We start from the raw sequence: 21416 nt of genomic DNA, 5'->3' as shown, positions 1-21416 counted from the left end.
TATATATGTATTCAGGTTCAGGTTCATGTTCATGACCAGGTTTCTGTTTCTGTTTCAGCTCTTATCATGTTATTTCATGTACCATGCTTATTTTATTTAGTTGCTTTACATACTAGTACATTCAATGTGCTGACACCCCTTTTCTATTTCCCGGGGGGCTGCATTTCATGATGCAGGTACAGATTTACAGGACGACACCTCTGCTCAGTAGGATTTGCTGTATCAACTTGTTGGTGAGCCCCATCTTATTTGGGGTGTTATCCTTATTTATTTTCATGATATGTTTAGCAAGTTAAGGCATGCTGGGGGCCTTGTCCCAACAAGTATATTTTATGGTTCAGATTTATGATAGAGGTTTCATAAACTAGTCAGTCAGTTATGCCAGATACTTAGAGTTGTGTAGCCATCTCTGGCTCAGTTTACGGTACTTAGAGGGCTGCCGCTGATACAGCTACAGAAGAGAACGCTCTAGCTCAGAAGGCCACCCCAGCTAATGCTACAGCTACACCTCCTAATGCTTCGGACATGGATGTTAGGGGAGCTATTCAATCGCTTACTCAGATCATTTCTAACCAGGTGTAATGACAGGAAATGGCTCCTAGCTCAATTGCTAGTGGTGGATCAACCAGTTCTAGAACCTAAGAGTTTCTTCGCATGAAGCCTCCAGTGTTCACGGGGTCTAAGAAGAAGGAGGGCCCGCAAAATTACATTGATGGGTTGCAGAGGGGTTCCGTGTTATACATGCCACGAAAACAGAGGCAGCAGAGTTTGGAGCCTATCAATTGCAAGATGTGGCTCACATTTGGGACTGGGGAACATTCCCGAGGGGAGAATGCACTTCCCGCTACTTGGGATGAATTTGTAGATGCCTTCATTGACCACTTCATGCAAATTGAGGTTAGGGAAGCAAAAGCTATGGAGTTCGAGAGGCTAAGGCAGAATAACATGATTGTTCAGGAATATTATCTCAAATTTGAGTCATTGTCCAAACATGCTCCCCACATGGTTCCCAATATGAGGGTCGTGGTTAGAAGGTTTGTGCTTGGGCTTAAATCTGAATTGCACAGGGATGCTAATGCGGCTGCTCAAAATGACAAAATGACTATTTCCAAGTTGTTAGTGTTTGTGCAAGGTAATGAAGAGAAACTGAAGGAAGAAAAAACACTGCAGAAGTAGAAGGATAAGGAATTCAGCAAGAGGGCCAAGTCTTCAGGTAACTTTAATTAGGGTGGAGGTAGACAGTTCTTTAAGAACAAGTCAGCAGGACCCGCTCCATCCTCAGCTAGTGCCTCAGCCCCAAAATTCAGGAATGATCAGAAGAAACAGATTTTCAGACCAGCAGGTTCCTACTCTCAGGCTAGAGTAGGTCAGCAGGCCTATACTAATCCGGTTTGCAGCAAGTGTGGTAAGAGACACCCATGTGAGTGTCGTATGGGTATGGATGTATGCTATGGCTGTGGCTAGAGGGGCCATAATCAGAGATATTATCCGTCAGCTAGGCAAGGTACCGGAGGCAATATGGGCTCAGTCCACAAATTCAGCAGCTCCTCGTAACAATATGGCCCAGCAGGGGCTTGGAGCGGCAAAGTTCGGCAATACGGGCGGTGTTCAAAACCGTTTATATACGCTAGCAGGTCGTCAAGATACAGAGCCCCGTGGAGATATGGTCACATGTATGCTAACCGTCTTCACTTATGTTGTTTATGCTCTCATGGATCCCGAGTCTGCCCTATTATATGTAACCCCTTTTATTACTAAGAAATTCGGGATGGAACCTGAAAAGTTGCATGAACCCTTTGAGGTCTCCACTCCAGTTGGAGAGTCAGTTTTAGCTAGATGTATTTATAGGGGTTGTCCAGTTATGGTCTATCAGTTCAGAACTATAGCAAACTTAGTAGAACTAGAGATGGTACACTTTGATATAATCATGGGCATCGATTGGTTAGAGTCATGTAACGCGTCAATGGATTGTAGAACCAAAATAGTAAGTTTTAATTTTCCCGACAGACTTATAGAATGGAAGGGTAATTCAGCAGTACCCAGGGGTAGGTTTATTTCTTATCTTAGAGCCAGAAAGATGATTACCAAGGGATGCATTTATCACCTAGTTTGAGTCAGGGATGCAGATGCCCAGACTCCAGCTTTTCAGTCAGTACCAGTTGTTAGTGAGTTTCCAGAAGTATTTTCAGATGATCTACCCAAAATTCCCCCCAATAGGGAGATTGACTTTGGAATTGATCTACTTCTCGGCACTAAGCTGATATCTATTCCGCCATATAGAATAGCTCCAGCAGAGTTGAAAGAATTAAAAATTCAGTTGAAAGATCTTCTTGACAAGGGATTTATTAAACCAAGTGTCTCGCCTTAGGGGGCACCGGTCTTGTACGTCCGGAAGAAAGATGGTTCTCTACGCATGTGTATTGACTATCGCCAGTTGAATAAAGTCACCATTAAGAACAAGTATCCTCTCCCCAGAATTGATGATTTATTTGACCAACTTCAGGGAGCTCAGTGTTATACCAAGATTGACCTCAGATCAGGCTACCATTAGTTAAAGGTTAAGGAAGTTGATATTCCGAAGACCACTTTCAGAACCTGTTATGGTCATTTCAAATTTCTTGTCATGTCATTCGCATTGACAAATGCCCCAGCAGCTTTCTATCATGAGCCATCCCGCCATGACTGGCGCCCATACTAACTCCTAGTGGGCGAACCAATACGCTTCAGCCTCTAGTCATTCAAGTCCACTTTTACTTAGTCAATTCATTCAATTCATAATAAATTAAACGCAAGATTAAGTCAAAAGTGGTCCTGCCATAAAAAAATAATGTCAATGCGGATGTCCTAACTATACCAACCCCAAAATTCGAAAGTCACCGTACAAGGACTTTAATCCAAACATGTCTAAGGAAAGCATACTGTCTGAAATAAATAAACATCAATGTCTGGAATGGAAATTAACATTAAATAAAGGAAGATCTTCGGGTGGCTTGGCACGGATAGAAGCTCACTCTCAATCTGTCAGCAAATGGCCTCAAGCTAGATATGAGGTCGAGTACCAGCCTCTGGATCACAATCCGCACTCAAAAAGAATGCAGCAAGGTAGTATCAGTACAAACACTATGTACCGATAGATATCATAGGCTAACTAAGATGACTATCATGCATGAACCATAAAATAAATAAAATAGGTAGACTAGTCAACAGTACATAATCAGATATCCAACACCAAGTCAACCAATGATATTAACAAATCAAGTCAACGGAAGTAAACAATGGAATAAACCTCACAACAACATTCTCACTTAGTCATTGATCACTCGTGTACATACATGATAATTGGTGTCTTTGCCCAATAGCTATGACCTGCAGGGGACCCATGGTGTCCATGTACCCTCGCTCTGGAATCTTACCTCGGATCACGAGCCTTTAACTTAGGCCACATCCTTACCCCCTGTCAAATGTGCCCGAATCTAGGTTACATCCTCACCCCCTTTCAAATGCGCCTTTTCACACACACACACACACACACACACACACACACACATATATATATATATATATATATATATATATAGTCACATCACTTCTAATGAGCAATTATCAAGTAGTATGTCATTTTCATCAAGAAGATCATATTAACTTCTCACAACAATTGTCATCAAATTATAGATCACCATACATAAAATAATGGCATTTAGCCCCAATTATTGCTCAATCTATAGCATATAGGAATTCCAACCACACATTATGCCCGAAGACTAGACATGCTTTCTCCTATCAATCTCATAACACATACAATCAACTAATCAAAGTGTAGCTCAAGTAAACCGTAACCTACCTCGACTACAGAGCTGGAACAATGCGAATCACTCAGCTATAGCCTTTCCATTTCGTAATGCCTCAGAACGCTCAAAGTCTAGATATTAAGATGCTAAATAAGTCACAACACTCTAGTCCACAATGTCAATTCAATGAACACCTTTCCACTTTACCCCTTTCTAATGGGTGAATGCTTACTAGGTGTAAATCATCATAACATTGGCCTTAGCAACCATAAACTATCAACTCATAAGGTTATTCATTCAAGTTACCTCTTACAAGCAGTTTCTATGGTCAAGCTACAATCTTTATGAAACCCTAAGTCTCAATTCACTTGGTTCATGTCTCTAACAGTTCAATTCTTGATTAGAAAGTGATAACCCAAGCCTTTAGATGATAATTACACAATAATATTCATAAGCCACCAACTATTAAAGGTCCATTAAGTTCTAGGGTTACTAGTCCTCAATTCACCACTGTATACCCATTAGAATGATAATAATCTTATAGATGAATGCGTAATGAGGGAAAGAAGGATTGAGATTTACCTCTCAAGAATATTCTTTCCCTAGCCTTATAATTTCACCCTAGGCTCTTCTTGGGAAGTGTTTTGGGGTTTTATGAATAAAGAATTCAAAACTAAGTGTTTAAAACACGGCTTACTGCTCCCGTCGACCGTTGCGGCGGTAGTTATGTTTGCTGCAGTGGTCTCGCTATAGCGGGCAAGGGCCCACTGTAGCATACATCCACTTAAATCTCACTTTCGTTGTGGCGAGCACGGCCCCCCATAGCGCAAGCCTATAGCGGTCCAGTGTCCACCATAGCGGATGCCCCCCTTTCTCTTCCCCTTGCAGCAGCGACTGATCTGTCGCTACTACGGACTCGCTGCAGCGGGACTTTGTTTGCCGCATCGACAACCTAAACCAGTGAGCTCGGTTTCTCACTAGTTGTTCACTCTACCACACAACAATTCATCTGAGGCCTCACAAACACAAACAAAAAGTGCACTTTAATGTAAAACACCATACGGACTCACCCGTGGCCTCGGAATCCCTAACGGAGGTCTAATTTCCATCGTCACCCCCAATGGACTCAACACAACTAAATAATAATCACAAACAAGCTAAGTTTTTAGTTCTTAGACTTCTACATTGAATTTCTATCAGCTCGTTCTATCTTTGGAAAGGTTCTATTTGAAGAGTGCTCCCAGATTTTCCATAACAACCGGAAAGGTCCTTACATCAGACACCAATTAAAACACTGTTCGTCCCCAAACGCACAAGGATGAGAAATATAGAAAAAAACATACCTGTCCCGGTGAAAAGCTGAGGATACTTGCTACGCATACCCGATTCTGTTTCCCAAGTAGCTTCCTCAACTATTCGATTCTTCCACTGAACTTTCACGAAGGATATTTCCTTCGACCTAAACTTGCGAACCTCTCTATCTAAGATAGCAATAGGCTTTTCCTCATAAGTCAAGTTCTCATCTAGTAAAACCGAATCCCAATGGATTATGTACGAACCATGACCATGATTCTTCTTCAACATCGAAATGTGAAATACCGGATGAACACCTGATAAGCCCGGAGGTAAAGCCAACTCATAAGATACATCCCCCACACGCTTGAGAATCTCAAATGGCCCAATAAATCTCGCGCCAAGCTTGCCCCTCTTCCCAAATCGCATCACACTAGTCATGGGTGAAATTTTCAATAGAACTTGTTCTCCCTCCATAAACTCAAGATCTCGAACCTTTCGGTGCATATAATCCCTTTGCTTACTCTGTGCTGCCAAAAGCTTAGCTTGAATCACCATCACCTTCTCTAACACCTTCACCTTTTCTAATGACTCTCTCATAATGTCTGTACCCCAAGGTCTCACCTCAAATGCATCGAACCAACTAATAGGAGACCTACACCTCCTCCCATATAAATCCTCAAATAGAGCCATGTCGATGCTCGAGTGGTAGATATTGTTATACGCGAACTCTGCCAATGGTAAGAACTGATACCAGTGACCACCAAAACCTATCACACAAGCCCGAAGCATATCTTCAAGAACCTAAATAGTCCGCTAGGACTGCCCGTCAGTCGGAGGGCGAAACGCTTTGCTAAGGTCCAACCTAGTGCCCAACTCGGCCTGTAGAGTCCTCCAGAAGTTCGATGTAAAAGTAGTGCTCCTGTCAGAGATTATGGAAACCGGAACCCTATGCAATTGAACCACCTCTTTGATGTACAACTTGGATAACTTCTCTGCATTACACGTTATCTGGACCGGAATAAAATGAGCAGTCTTAGTCAACCTGTCGACAATAACCCATATAGAATCAAACTTCCCCAACGTCTTTGGAAAACCAACCACGAAATCCATTGCTATTCTTTCCAACTTCCACTCATGAATGGGCATCCTCTGAAGTGTACCCCTAGGTTTTTGATGTTCATATTTCACCTGTTGACCGCTCAAACATTGAGCAACAAACTCCGCTATATCACGCTTCATCCTAGCTCACCAGTAATCCTGTCTTAGATCTCGATACATCTTAGTAGCGCCAGGATGAATAGAATACTTAGAACTGTGAGCCTCTGCTAGAATAGTCTTGATCAAATCACCCACACGTGGCATGCAAACTCGCGTCTTAATCCGTAACATCCACTCTTCATCGATCACGGCCTTCTTGGCCTCACCACGCAACACCTTGTCACTAATTTTACATAACTTAGCATCCTCAAACTGTTTATCCTTAATCTGCTCTAGAAACGATGACCTAGCCTCACCATAAGCCAACACTCTGCCCGTGCTAGACATATCCAATCTCATAAAATTGTTAGCCAAATTCTGAACCTCTCTAGCTAACGGACGCTTCGAAGAGATCAAATGAGCCAGACTTCCCATAATGGCAGATATACTACTTAACGCGTCGGCCACCACATTCACCTTACAAGGGTGATATAAAATGGTAATGTCATAATACTTCAGAAACTCCATCTTTCTCCGCTGCTTAGAGTTCAGTTCCTTCTGAGTGAACACATGCTGCAAGCTGCGATGATCAGTGTACACCTCACAACAGACACCATACAAGTAGTGCCTCAAGATTTTCAGCACAAACACCACTGCTGCCAATTCCAAGTCATGAGTAGGATAGCTCTTCTCATGCACTTTCAACTGTCTAGAAGCGTAAGCAATCACCTTCTTTTCCTGCATCAAAACAGTACCCAAACCAGAGCATGAAGCATCATAATAAATAACAAAATTCTTGCCCTCCACGTGCAATGCTAGAATAGGAGCTGTTGTCAACAAGGTCTTGAGCCTTTGAAAGCTCTCCTCATACTCGTCAGACCACTGAAACAATACCTCTTTTTGGATCAAATGGGTCAAATGAGAAGTAATAGAGGCAAACCCTTTCACAAACCAACGATAGTAACTAGCCAGACCCACGAAACTACGGATTTCGATTACTAATATGGGCCTAGCCCAATCCCTGACTGCCTAAATCTTCTGCGGATCCACCTTAATACCTTCCTTCGAAATTACATGTCCCAAGAAGGGCACTAAAGACAACCAAAATTCACACTTGGAGAACTTAGCATACAACTTCTTTTCCCGCACTACCCCAAGAGCAATCCTCAAATATTTCTCATGATCCTCCTTACTTCTAGAATACACCAGGATATCATCAATGAACACCATCACAAAAAAATCTAAATAAGGTTTAAAACCACTGTTCATCAAATACATGAACGCAACTGGGGCGTTAGTAAGCCCGAAAGACATAACCAAGAACTCATAGGGTCCATACCTGGTCCTGAAGGCTATCTTAGGAATATCTTCTACCTGAATCTTTAACTGGTGATACCCTGACCTTAAGTCAATTTTAGAGAACACAGAAGCTCCCTAAAATTAATCAAATAAATCATCAATACGGGGGATGGGATACTTGTTTCGGATAGTAACCTTATTCAGCTGATGACAATCAATACACATACGCATAGACCCGTCCTTCTTTTTAACAAATAATACAAGAGAACCCCAAGGAGAGGTACTCGGGCGAATAAATCCCTTACTCAAGTGATCTTGCAACTACTCTTTCAATTTCCTTAACTATGCTGGCGCCATCCTATACGGTGGAATAGAGATAGGACGATGTCACGACCCAGCTACGGGCCGCGACGGGTACCCGGGGCTAACCAGCGAGCACCACTTGTCCTACTACTCACCTTACTCATTTACTGCTCTTTTATCAATTTATATTCAAATCGTAGGAAAAGTCATCTTTCATTCAAGAACATAAAAATACTTTTGTATGCATAAGCCTCTCGGCTATCAAAATAATATATACATACATAGAAATAAATCGTGAAAACATCTAACCCACACTGCGCATCTACGAGCCTCTACTGGAGTGCTACACATAAGAACAGGACAAGACCTCGTCATGCCCAAAAATACATATACATGAATATACACAAAAGGATCATCATAAGCACCTCCGAACAAAGGAGTGCTTTCAACCAGCTGACAGCTACTGCTGGTCTGGATCGAGTTCTCCTCCCTGTCTACTTGTTGGCCTGATCACAGTGTCCAAAGAAAGCAGACGTCAGTATGAATATTGTACTGAGTATGAGAGGCATAAATAAGGAAATAAGGCAATGATATACAAGAAGTATCAATATAGAATAACTGTATCTGACTATCAAGTGTAAAAGAAGCATGTTGGCTTACTCATAGTCATCATCAGGGCATGTGTGCATAAATATATAAGCTGCCCGCCCATATAGGTACGGTGTAATAATGTATAAGCTGCCCGTCCATATCGGATCGGTGTGATAATCATAACATTAGCCTGCGTCCAGGCCTCCTGCATCCGGGGTATCATCTCATGCCACCCGCTAGTGGTGTCTGCCCATGCCATTTGGCCATGGTGTATCGTATAGCTGCCCGCCTTAGCGGTGACTGCCCGGCCAACTAGGCGCGGTGTTACATCATCATCATACATGCTCATCATAATATGCTTATCGTAACATACTTATCATAATACATGCATAAGGCTTATGAACAACTTTACTTTATCGGGGTGACGTAAGGTCGTGATCCCCCGATTTCATTATGGAGCAATTATTGACATTCTGCCTCACCTTGAATGAACTAACATATAAGGTGAGTGTGAGCAATAAATAACATCGTGCCATTTTAGGATCATCATATCATATCTCTTATCTTATATTACCATTCATAGATATAGGCTTTTAGCTTTCCGGAATATAGGAACTCATGAAGAGGAAGAAAAATCATGCTAGAAGATTCATGCCATTAGAAGGAAAGGGATAGCCTCACATACCTTTGAGGTTTAACTAAGCTATCGTTCGCCTGTTCTCCTTCGATATCACGTTTCTACCTTCAAAAGAGAATTCGCATTTACGTTAGTTAATCGACTATAAGAACGCGCTACTCTTTCTAGGGAAGATTGGGCGACACTTCCTTTGGTTATACTACTTTTACCACATCCTATATCAACTCCCACATGCTCACAACAACATTCACAATATCGCAATCAACAATCATTATTTATACACACTGACCACAATCCACAATTTTTCTTCAATTTCTCCACATTTATGGTTAGAGCTTACTATCGCGTCTCCTCATATCTAATACTTATTTCATGGCCTAAATGTCATTTATAACGTATTCATAATCACAACACTCCATCATTCATAATCCAACCCAACTACTATCCAACCATGACATTATTCACTCATAAATGACCCATTTCCTATGTCTTTTTACAATTCAAGTATCTTAACCTTCCAATACCTTAAATAACATGTTTTAGTCATGAAACTTACCTTAGATTATGGTTGAACAAGCCTTGAATGGAATTACTCCGTTAGCACCAAAACCCTACTTTACTTCCTTTGGGTTTTCTTGAGAAAGATGAACTTTAGTGTGATTCTTACACTTGATTTCCTGGGTTTCATGTAGTTGATCACTAATTTCCTTTGGTTCTCTTGTGAGGAAGAGTAGAGAGTATTCTAGAGGCTTCTTGAGAGAAATATCATGGAGTTGAAATGAATTGAATGAGGTTAGGTCTCCTTTTAATGACTTAAAATCTAATCCGGAATGAACAGTGACTGAAGTGCACAGTGGTCGTAAACCCAGTTTACGGGCCATATTCTGGTTTACGGGCCGTATATCGTGGTCATATTTAAGCATATCAAAACCAGAAAGGTATGCTGAGGATCATGGTGATTTACGATTGCAGTTTACGGGCCGTATTTCAATTTACGGTCCGTATTCCAAGTCGTATTTAACCATTTGAACATTTGACAGAAAGTTAAAGTTTTGTGAGTTGGAATACGACATGGTGGTTTACGGGCCGTATACTACTTTACGGTCCGTATTTTATTTTACGACCAACTGGGCCAAAGTGCAAATCTGTAACTTTCAAGTCTTCAAAACCTATAATTAGTCATTGTGGAGCATAACCTATCTCTTGTTCCCATTGCCTTTGAAATCTTACTTAGGGTCGTCAAACGTCATTCCCTTCTCATTAAAACACCATATACCCGTATCCTTCGCTAGTCTATTCGTTGTACGTTCACGGGGAAATTTTCGAGGTGTAACAGACGAGTCCCTAGGTCTAAATCAATCCAAAAGTCAATGTCACGGTCAGGTGGCATACCTGGTAAGTCCGCGGGAAACACATCCGCAAACTCGCGTACCACTAGAACTGAATTAATAAGTTGAGTATCTGCACTGGTATCACGGATATGTATTGCTAAAACCCCTCTCTACTAGCTTCTTAACATGAATGAATGATTTAACTTTCTAAGGGAGGGGACTAAGGTTACCTTTCCACTCAAGTCTAGGTACCCTGGGCATAGCTAAGGTAACCGTTTTAGAGTGACAATCTAGAATAGCATAATGAGGGGACAACTAACTCATGCCCAAGATGACATTAAAGTCTACCATGACTAGGATCATTAAATCTGCCCAAGTACTATATCCCACAAACGCAACAGTGCAAGAACGGTAAACTCTATCTACCGCCACTGAATCCTCGATCGAAGTAGATACATGGATAGGGGCATCAAGTGTATCAAAAATCACATCCAAACTCAAAGAAAAATATGAAGACACGTATGAAAAGGTAAAACCCGGATCAAATAAAACAGAAGTCATCTGATCACAAACTGAGATAGTACCTGTGCTGACGACATAGGAGGCCTCAACCTCTGGTCTTCCTGGGAAAGCGTAAAAGTGACCGTGTCCTCCTGTAGCCTGTGAAACATTGCGATTACCCTGTCCAGTCTGAGTCCCGCCTCTGCCGGGCTGCTGTCCACCTCTGCCTGCCTGAGATCTGCCTCGATTAGGCTGAGTGCCACCCCTACCAGTGGTGTGGCCGCCCCGCCCTGTCTGTACATGGTCTTTGCCTCCCATATCTGGTGCGAATAGAGCTCGGGGAGCCTGATACTAAATCCCCTGACCGCTCTGTCTGATTCTAGGGAAAAACCTCTTAAAATGCCTCGCTGACCACACTCGTAACAAGAACGGTCCAGCGTAGGTCGCTGAACAGAAGCTGATGAAGCGGTATAACCCCCATGCTCTGGGTAGCTGGGCTGCGCGCCCCCATGATGACCCGAAGAATAATGACTAACCCCTGATGGGCCCCCAATAGACACCTGCATAGCAGACTGAACCGGATGCCCTGAATACACTTGAAAACTCTGCCCTCTAGAGAAGGAGCTGCTAATTTCCACCCTTTCGGGCCTTCTTCTCTGCTTGCTTTGCATAACCCTCCTGTCTAATCCCCTCAACAACATGGAAATGTTCCACTACCTCTTGGAATGAAGCCCCAGTTGCAACAAGCTGAAGAGCTGATAGCTGAAGTCCAGTGTTCAATCCTTTCACAAAACGTCTGATCCTCTCCTCCTCAGTAGGTAGCAACTGAAGAGAATATCGGGACAAGGAGTGAGAATGGGACTCATAAACAGCAACAGACGATTTCCCTTGATCAATACTACCAAACTCATCCTTCTTGCTGTCTCTCAAAGTACACAGAACATACTTCTCCAAAAATACTGAATAGAACTGAACCCAAGTCAACGGAGGTGACTCAGCTGGCCTGGACTCCACATATGCCCTCCACCACAACTTGGCATCACCCAAGAACTGAAAAGTCACAAACTCAACACCATACTTGTTCACCGCCCCCATCTTAAGGAGCCTCTCATGACAATATATGATGAAATCATACGCATCCTCTGACTCAGTACCATAGAAAATTGGGGGCTTCATCTTAGTGAATCTCCAAAATAAATCATGCTCCTCACTGGTCATCACCGGCCCTGCAACTCGTCTCGAAAATGCCTTGAAACCTATAACTTTATCCAAACGAGGAACCATGGCTGCGGCATGATGAACTCCCGGAACCTGAACTCTATCCAAAACAGGGGCTGCTATCCCTGCACCCCTACCTGCTGGAACAGCCGGTATAGCTCCAGTCTGTGCCAACTCGTGTAGCTAGTTCAGAACCTGAGCCATCGCATCTGGTAAACCCAGAACAGTTCTAGCCCCTGGCGGAGCTGGCACTTCCGCTGCCTGATTTGGTGCGGTTGCATCTTTCACGGCCTCATTAAGGGCCAAAGAGGCACGGGATCACCTGCTGGAACCCCGCCCCCAATCGGCGCTGCTCCTCAACCTCCACCTCTACCTCTGGCTGTTGCCATACATGTTCTCACCATCTGTGAGGGAATGAAGGATAGTCAGATACCAATTTGAATCATCCAGATACCAATTGGAATCAAGTAGCATGAAAGAAAGAAAGGAAGAAAATTTTTTGAGTGTCCGGTAGTCTCCCGAATATAAGTACAGACATCTCCCTGCCGATCCGCAAGACTCTACTAGACATGTCTTGTATGACGAGATTGATGAACCTAATGCTCTGATAACAACTCTGTCATGACCCAACCCGCCATGACTGACACCCACACTAACTTCTAGTGGGCGAACGAATACGCTTAATCCTCTACTCATTCAATTCCATTTTTACTTAGTCAATTCATTCAGTTCAGAATAAATTAAATGCAAGATTAAATCAAAAGTGGCCATACCATAAAAAAATTATGTAAATGCGAAAGACCTAACTATTGCAACCCCAAAATCCAAAAGTCACCATACAAGGACTCTAATCCAAACATGTCTAAGGAATCCATACTGTCTGAAACAAATAAACATCAATGTCTGGAATGGAAATAGACATTAAATAAAGGAAGATTTTCGAGCGGCCTGACATAGATAGAAGCTCACCCTCAATTTGTCAGCAAATGGCCTCAAGCTAGATATGAGGTCGAGTAGCAGTCTCGAGATCACAATCCGCACTAAAAAAGAATGCAGCAAGGTAGTATCAATACAAACACTATGTACCGATAGATACCATAGGCTAACTGAGATTACTATCATGCATGAATCATAAAATAAATAAAATAGGCCGACCAGTCAACAACACATAATCAGATATCCAACGCCAAGTCAACCAATGATATTCACAAATCAAGTCAACGAAAGCAAACAATGGAATAAAGCTCACAACAACATTCTTACTTACTCAGTCATTAATCACTCGTGTACATACATGCTAATTGGTGTCTTTGACCAATAGCTATGACATGCAGGGGACCCATGGTGTCTATGTACCCTCGCTCTGGAATCTTACCTCGGATCACGAGCCTTTAACTTAGGCCACATCATTACCCCCTGCCAAATGTGCCCGAATCTAGGTCACGTCCTCACCCCCTTTCAAATGCGCCTTTTCATGTATATATATATATATATATATATATATATATATATATATATATATATATATATATATATATATATATATATATATATATATATATATATATATATATATATATTATGACATCACTTCTAATGAGCGATTATCAAATAGTATGTCATTTTCATCAAGAAGATCATATTAACTTCTCACCACAGTTGTCATTAAATTATAGATCACCACACATCGAATAATGGAATTTAGCCCACATTATCGCTCAATCAATAGCATATAGGAATTCCAACCACACATTATGCCCGAAGACTAGACATGCTTTCTTCTATCAATCTCATAACACATATAATCAACTAATTAAAGTCTAACTTAAGTAAACCGTAACAATGTGAATCACTCCGCTATAGCCTTTCCCTTCCGTAATGCCTCATAACATCTAGCAATTAAGATGCTAAATAAGTCACAACACTCTAGTCAACAATATCAATTCAATGAACACCCTTCCACTTTACCCCTTTCTAATGGGTGAATGCTTACTAGGTGTAAATCATCCTAACATTGGCCTTAGCAACCCCAAACTATCAATTCATAAAGTTATTCATTCAAGTTACCTCTTATAAGCAGTTTCTATGTTCAAGCTACTATCTTTATGAAATCCTAAGTCTCAATTCACTTGGTTCATGTGTCTAACGGTTCAATTCTTGATTATAAAGTGATAACCCAAGCCTTTAGATGATAATCATACAATAATATTCATAACCCACCAACTATTAAAGGTATATTAAGTTCTAGGGTTACCAGCCCTCAATTCACCATTGTATACGCATTAGAATGATGATAATCTTAGAGATGAATGCGTAATGAAGAAAGAAAGGGTTGAGACTTACCTCTCATGAATATTCTTGTCCTAGCCTTAGAATTTCTCCATAGGCTCTTCTTGGGAAGTGTCTTGGAGTTTTATGGATAAAGAATTCGGAACTAAGTGTTTAAAACACGGCTTACTGCTGCCGTCGATCGCTGCGGTGGTAGTTCGGTCCCCTGCGGCGGTCTCGCTATAGCGAGCGAGGGCCCACTGTAGTAGAAATCCACTTAATGCTCACTTTCGCTATGGCGAGCACAGACCCGCCATAGCTTGCGCTACTGCAGTCTAGTGTTCGCCATAGTGGATGCCCCCTTTATCTTCCCGTCGTGGCAGCGACCGATCCGTCATTACCGCGGACTCGTTGCGGCGGGACTTTGGCCGCCGCAGCGACGACACAACTAATAAGCTCGGTTTATTACCAGGTTTTCACTCTATCACACTACACTTCATCTGAGGCCTAACAAACACAAACAAATCATGCACATTAACGTAAAACACGATACGAACTCACCCGTTGCCTCGGAATCCCCAACAGAGGTCTAATTTCCTACGTTACCCCCTAAGGACTCAACACAACCAAACGATAATAAAAAACAAGCCAAGTTTTCAGTTCTTAGACTTCTACATTGAATTTCTATCAGCTTGTTCTACCTTTGGAAAGGTTCTATTGGAAGGGTGATCCCAGATTTTCCATAATGACCGGGAAGGTCGTTACACTTTCATGGACCTTATGAACAGAGTCTTCTAGCCTTATCTCGATTTATTCGTCATTGTGTTTATTGATGATATATTAGTGTATTCCCGTAGTATGGCTGATCATGCAGAACATCTCAGAATAGTGTTGTAGGCACTCAAGGATCGTGAACTTTATGAAAAATTCTCAAAGTGTTAGTTTTGGCTTAAGTCAGTGGCGTTCTTAGGCCATGTGATTTTAGGCGAAGGAGTTAAAGTGGAATTTCAGAAAATTGACGCTGTTAAGAATTGGCCCAGACCCACCTTAGCATCAGATATCAAAAGTTTCTTGGGTCTGGCAGGCTATTACAAGCGTTTTGTCGAGGGATTTTCCTCTATCTCAGCTCCACTAACTAAGTTGACTCAGAAGAAGGTCAAGTTTCAATGGTCAGATGCATGTGAGAAGAGTTTTGCAGAATTGAAGAAGAGATTAACTTCTACCCCAGTTTTGATGCTACCAGAAAGAACCGAAGGGTTCGTGGTTTATTGTGTTGCTTCGGGAGTTAGTCTCAGATGTGTTTTAATACAACATGGTAAGGTTGTTTCTCATGCATCCAGATAGCTTAAGACTCATGAGAAGAATTATCCGACTCATGACTTAGAGTTGGCAATGGTGGTTTTTGCACTTAAGATATGTCGTCATTATTTTTATGGAGTGCATGTTGATACTTTCACGGATCATAAAAGCCTTCAGTATATCTTCAAGCAAAGGGAGCTAAATCTTAGGCAGAGAAGATGGCTTGAATTTCTTAAGGACTACGATGTGGATATTCTCTATCATCCAGGGAAAGCGAATGTGGTAGCCGATGCTCTTAGTCAGCGTTCCATGGGAAGTTTAGTTCACGTTGATTCAGATAAAAGAACTTTGACCAAGAAAGTCTATCGTTTAGCTAATTTAGGAGTCGACTCTTGGACTCCGTAGATGGTGGCGTTGTTGTTCAGAACAGAGATCATTCTTTCTTAGTGATAGAAGTTAAAGAGAAGCAGTTTAGTGATCCCATTTTATTGCAGCTGAAAGAGGGGATTCACATGCATAAGACAACATCTTTCGAACAAGGGGGAGATGATAGTACCTTGAGTTACCGAGGAAGATTATATGTTCCAGATGTAGATGGGCTCAAAGAACGAATTATGTCAAAAGCTCACAATTCTAGGTATTCCATTCATCCAAGTTCCACTAAGATGTATCATGATCTTAAGCAGATTTATTGGTGGAATGATATGAAGAAGAATGTAGTAGATTTCGTGGCTAGGTGTCCAATTTTCCAGCTGTTATATCCCGTGTTTCGTATAATTGGAAATCGTGAAAATAATTAAGACTTGTATGCTACAAGGAAATAATTTAATTTTAGTTATTATGTTATGTTGTTTATGGAAGTATTGGTGCAAAGGCATCGGGGAAGGCTGAGGGCAAATTTGGAATTTCGGAAATTAGTTTCGGGAATTACAAAAAAGAAAAACGAACGAGATTTTACGAATTGGGCCAAGGAAAAAATTGGAATAAAATTGAGGCCCAAGTATTAGGGGTGGCCGGCCAAGGCCCAAGCCCCATTTTAATGGTCATGTGCTTTGCATGTGACCAATTAATCATGAATATAGTCATCTTTATCCTTAGAATTTTCAAGAAAAAAATCAAACCAAAACAAAAAACAATTAGAGAGCACCTCAAAAAGGGCCTCTCGGCCGAAACCCCCTTAGCCAACAAGAAAATAATTTTCCTAGCTTTGATTCTAACCCAAAAACCTTGTTCTTCTTGTATTCATAGAGTATGCAAGACGCTCTCCGATGTGATATAATTAGTTAAGCAAGGGAGCGACGTTTGCGGCAAATCGGAATTTCAAGGAAAAGGTGAGAAATCTATGTTTTTATGTTATGAAATGGGTTTATATGTTATAGTGATTGATGTTGCATAAAGATTATGGAATGGTGTTGTGTTTGTGAGAGGCCGTGTGTGTGTGTAAAGGGTGTGTTTGGCCGTGAGCCATGTTATTGTGGAAGGGAAACGAATTTGATTTTGTTTAGTTTGTTAGTTGCGTCGTTGTAGCATTTGTGACGTGAATAAGGGTTTAATGAATTGAATTGGCATTGAAATGGCTTGTATGTAGTTATGAGAAATTATATGAATTTTATATGATTTTTGTGTAAGTGTGAAGGTAAGATGCTAGAATGGGAACTAATGTTGTCGTAATGAATTTAGAAGGAAAACAATGTGATTTGGGAAGTTTTGTGGCATTCGTAGAAGTTTTGGATAGAATGTGGAAATTGGCGGCATACTTGAATCCATGAATATATCGCTTGGAAGATTATTGTAATGTGTTTGAATAACTTTAAATGAGTAAATGAATATGATAATGTGGATGTTAGTTTGATGTTGTGAAGTTTGGATGAAAGTTGTTAATTTGTGTAGAAGGGAAGAATGTTGACATTGGAGTGATTTTGCTATAATTTATGATGTTGTGATATTGTGGGTTGTTGTTGTTGATGTATATTGAGCCGAGCTAAGTCTCGGGGATGTTACATATATAGGGGAAGTGCTGCCGAAATTTCGGTAGACAAAAATGAAGTTAAGAAATTCTTGAGCTTAAAAATCTCTAATTGGTAACTTTGACCATTTGCAGATTCTGAACAAAACGGGACTTGAGTTTGGGGCGAGCGTAAGACGCTTATAAGGTATGTAAGGCTCCCCACTCCTTCTTTTGGCATGTCTTAGTATGCTAGGTTGATATCGGAACCCCGGGGGCAATCCTGCTCCTCGAAATCCGATCTAGAAAATGGCTACTATTCATTCAATCCAATTGAAGCCTAATGACTCTATTTTGGCTAGAAAGCAATCAAACGTCCGAAACTTATGCAAATGCAATCGGATTACTTCGAAACCTTTATGTATGATCCCATAGACCCTAAATGTCTGTAATTCATGTTCGCCACCTCGACTTGACCCGAGGTGGGCCCGCTAACCCCGAGATGCCTTATTTGTTCTATTAGGCTCTCTTTTAGGAAAAGTTTTGATAAGGGATCTTCGGTTATGAAATTGTCTTCTATGAAAGAATGTTTTGATTGTTATAAAATACTAAACTATATTTTGAGCCACCCGTACCACCTTGAGAACACTTCTGTGAAATGAACTTCCGTACTAATTGATTATTCAACTACTTTAATTAATGAATTGACTTATGAAGTAATTAAGTTTTGAAAAGCTATTTTGATATACGAATTGCATGGTTTGCTCACGACTCCGCTCGTGCCCTTATTATGATTCGTTCACCGGTTCCCGGGCCGGTTATGATTCGTGCGTACTATGATAAATTCGGTTGTATGCTGTGTTACGGTTCCCGAGACCTCGCCATAGGGCCGGGTTCCGTTTGGAGTTATGCTGTGATATGGCTGGTGATATGTTATGCTCATATGTGTTCTCGGGGATGTACGGAGATTTGAACCTTCTGGTGTTATGCTGTGTGTGGCACCAGCGTCGGAGTGGTGACCGCGTTCCTGAGCTTTGCATGATTTTATTTGCATTATATATATGTGTTTTGATACAAATTTTGATATATCATTCAGTACTTCCCTTTGTATCTGTTTGCTTTTAGTTGTGGCCCATATTTCTGTACTCTATGCTTTACATACTCAGTACATCTTCCGTACTGACCCCCTTTCCTCGGGGGCTGCGTTTCATGCCCGCAGGTACAGACACAGGTGATCCACCACTGTAGGCTCCACTTTCTGCTATTTCGGCGTACTCCCTTTGATCGGGAGTCCACTTTTGGTACATACATCTTTTGCTATGTATATATATTTCTGTATATCTGACTATTTGGGTACGACGGGGGCCCTGTCCCGTCATATGATTCTGTCGGTCTGTTTAGAGGTCTGTGGACATGTTTGTGGGTTTGGGTCTTTCTATATGGATGTGTGTATATGTTGTTTGGGCGATCCCATACGCCGAGGCGGCCGGTCCGCATATGTTTATACGTTGCTTTGTTAGCCCTGTGTGGCCTTTGTTGGTGTTTGCTGTGTACAGGGTTATTCTGGATAGTCTGAAAAACAAAGGAGACTCTGCCGAAATGTTTCTGGAAATTATCTAAATTTGTAAATACATCCTTGTCGGCTTCTGCTACTTACTTGAATGTATTTGATAGATGGGTTTGGGTGCCCAGATCGGGCACTAGTCACGGCCTACGGGGTTGGGTCGTGACGCCAGCAAGTGAAAGCCGACACCAGTGGCCTGGTGCGTTGGCTCAGAATATTGATATCCCTGTTTGGAAATGGGAGATGATAAATATGGACTTTATAACTGCTCTACCTCGTTCATCACGCAGACATGATTCGATTTGGGTGATTGTGAACCGACTTACTAAGTCAGTCCACTTTTTTCCAGTCAAGACCACAGATTCAGCAGAAGATTATGCTACGTTGTATAGTTGGTAGATGTCAAGTTGCATGGGACCCCAGTGTCTATCATTTCAGATCATGGTGCTCAGTTTACAGCGAACTTCTGGAGATCCTTTCAGAAAGAATTGGTTACCAAGGTGAATCTCAGTACAACTTTTCATCCTCAAACAGAAGGTCAGGGAAAGTGTACTATTCAGACTCTAGAGGATATGTTGAGGTCATGTGTCCTTGATTTTAAAAGTAATTGGGATGACCATTTGCCTCTCATTGAGTTTGCTTATAATAACGGTTATCATGCTAGCATCAAAATGGAACCGTTTGAAGCTCTTTATGGGCGAAGATGTAGATCACCCATCGGGTGGTTTGAAGTTGGTGAAGCAGGGTTACTAGGGCCAGACTTAGTCTATCGGGCTATGGAAAAAGTCAAGTTAATTCAGGAACATTTGAAAATAGCTCAGAGTTGCCAAAAGTCTAATGGCTCAGAGTTGCCACAAGTCTCACACCGATGTAAGGCGAAGACACTTAGAGTTTCAAGTTGATGATTGGGTGTTCCATAAAGTTTCTCCATGAAGGGTGTTATGAGATTTGACAAGAAGGGAAAGCTCAGTCCCAGATATATTGGACCTTATAGGATCCTGTGAAAGGTTGGTCCAGTAGCTTATGAGCTTGAATTACCACAAGAGTTGGCTGTTGTACACCCACTGTTCCATGTATCCATATTGAGGAAGTGTGTGAGAGACCCGTCGTTGGTTATTCCTGCTGATAGTATAACGATTAAGGGTTGTTTTACTTATGAAGAGATCCCTATAGAAAATCTTGATCGTCAGGTTCGCAGCCTCAGTAAAGGTTTTACGGAGGAGTCAGAAAGTCGAAAAGGCTACATGGGAGGCCGAAGAGGACATAAAATCCAGATATCCCTATTTGTTTAAAGAGCAAGCAGAGAACGCTCAAGGTAACCCTTCCATAGTCCATGTCATGTCATGTCTTAGTTTCACGCTCATGTATCCAGTGCTCAAGTTCCATGTCTCAGTATTTGTGTTTCCATGTAACCATGTCATGTTAATTCAGTCTCCATCTTCTATGTCATGTTTCCTCAAATTCATGTGTTCAAGCCAAGTCCAGTCATAGTCTTAACCATGACCCATAATTCGAGGACGAATGATCCCAAGAGGGAGACATTGTAACACCTCGTACCTTTAAACTAGGCTATTTTCATGATTTGGGACTTAAAAAAAATCATACAGGAAATGTTGGAACTAAATTCCCTTTAGTTCAGCAAAAGCTCCATTTTCACGACCAGATATACTATACGGACCGTACTTCTAGATCGTATTAGGCGAGTGAAAAATCCCAATTTCTATCAAGTTTTTGAAATGCTTCGATATGGACCGTATAATGTTATACGAATCGTATTTTCAGTCCGTGAAACTCTTTTAGGAAATTTCAGTTTTTGGAATTTAAATAATCGTTAAGTACAGTCAGTTTATACATACCGTATCACTTTATATGGAACATATAAGTTGACCGTATAATTCCCCGACTCAGTTAAGTATAAATACGTCATGTTCAGTTCTTTTTCCACTTTTCACATTCTTCAAGCCCTAGAATAAAGGTTTTCTCCTCCTAACAATCCAAAACACCAAGGTAAGCCTATTCCAATCATTCCAAGTCAATTCTAACATGTATTCATATGATCTAATCAGAGTTCATCATTCCTAACTTAGGGTTTTCAAGAAAACCCATTTAAAGAATTCAAGACTAAAGCTTTAGGGATACTTCTTCAAGTTCAGATTATTGATACAAGTTTTGGAGCATT

This window comes from Lycium barbarum, chromosome 6 (assembly GCF_019175385.1).
Source record: "Lycium barbarum isolate Lr01 chromosome 6, ASM1917538v2, whole genome shotgun sequence".
Lineage (NCBI taxonomy): Eukaryota > Viridiplantae > Streptophyta > Magnoliopsida > Solanales > Solanaceae > Lycium > Lycium barbarum.
This window is presented reverse-complemented; position numbering follows the sequence as displayed.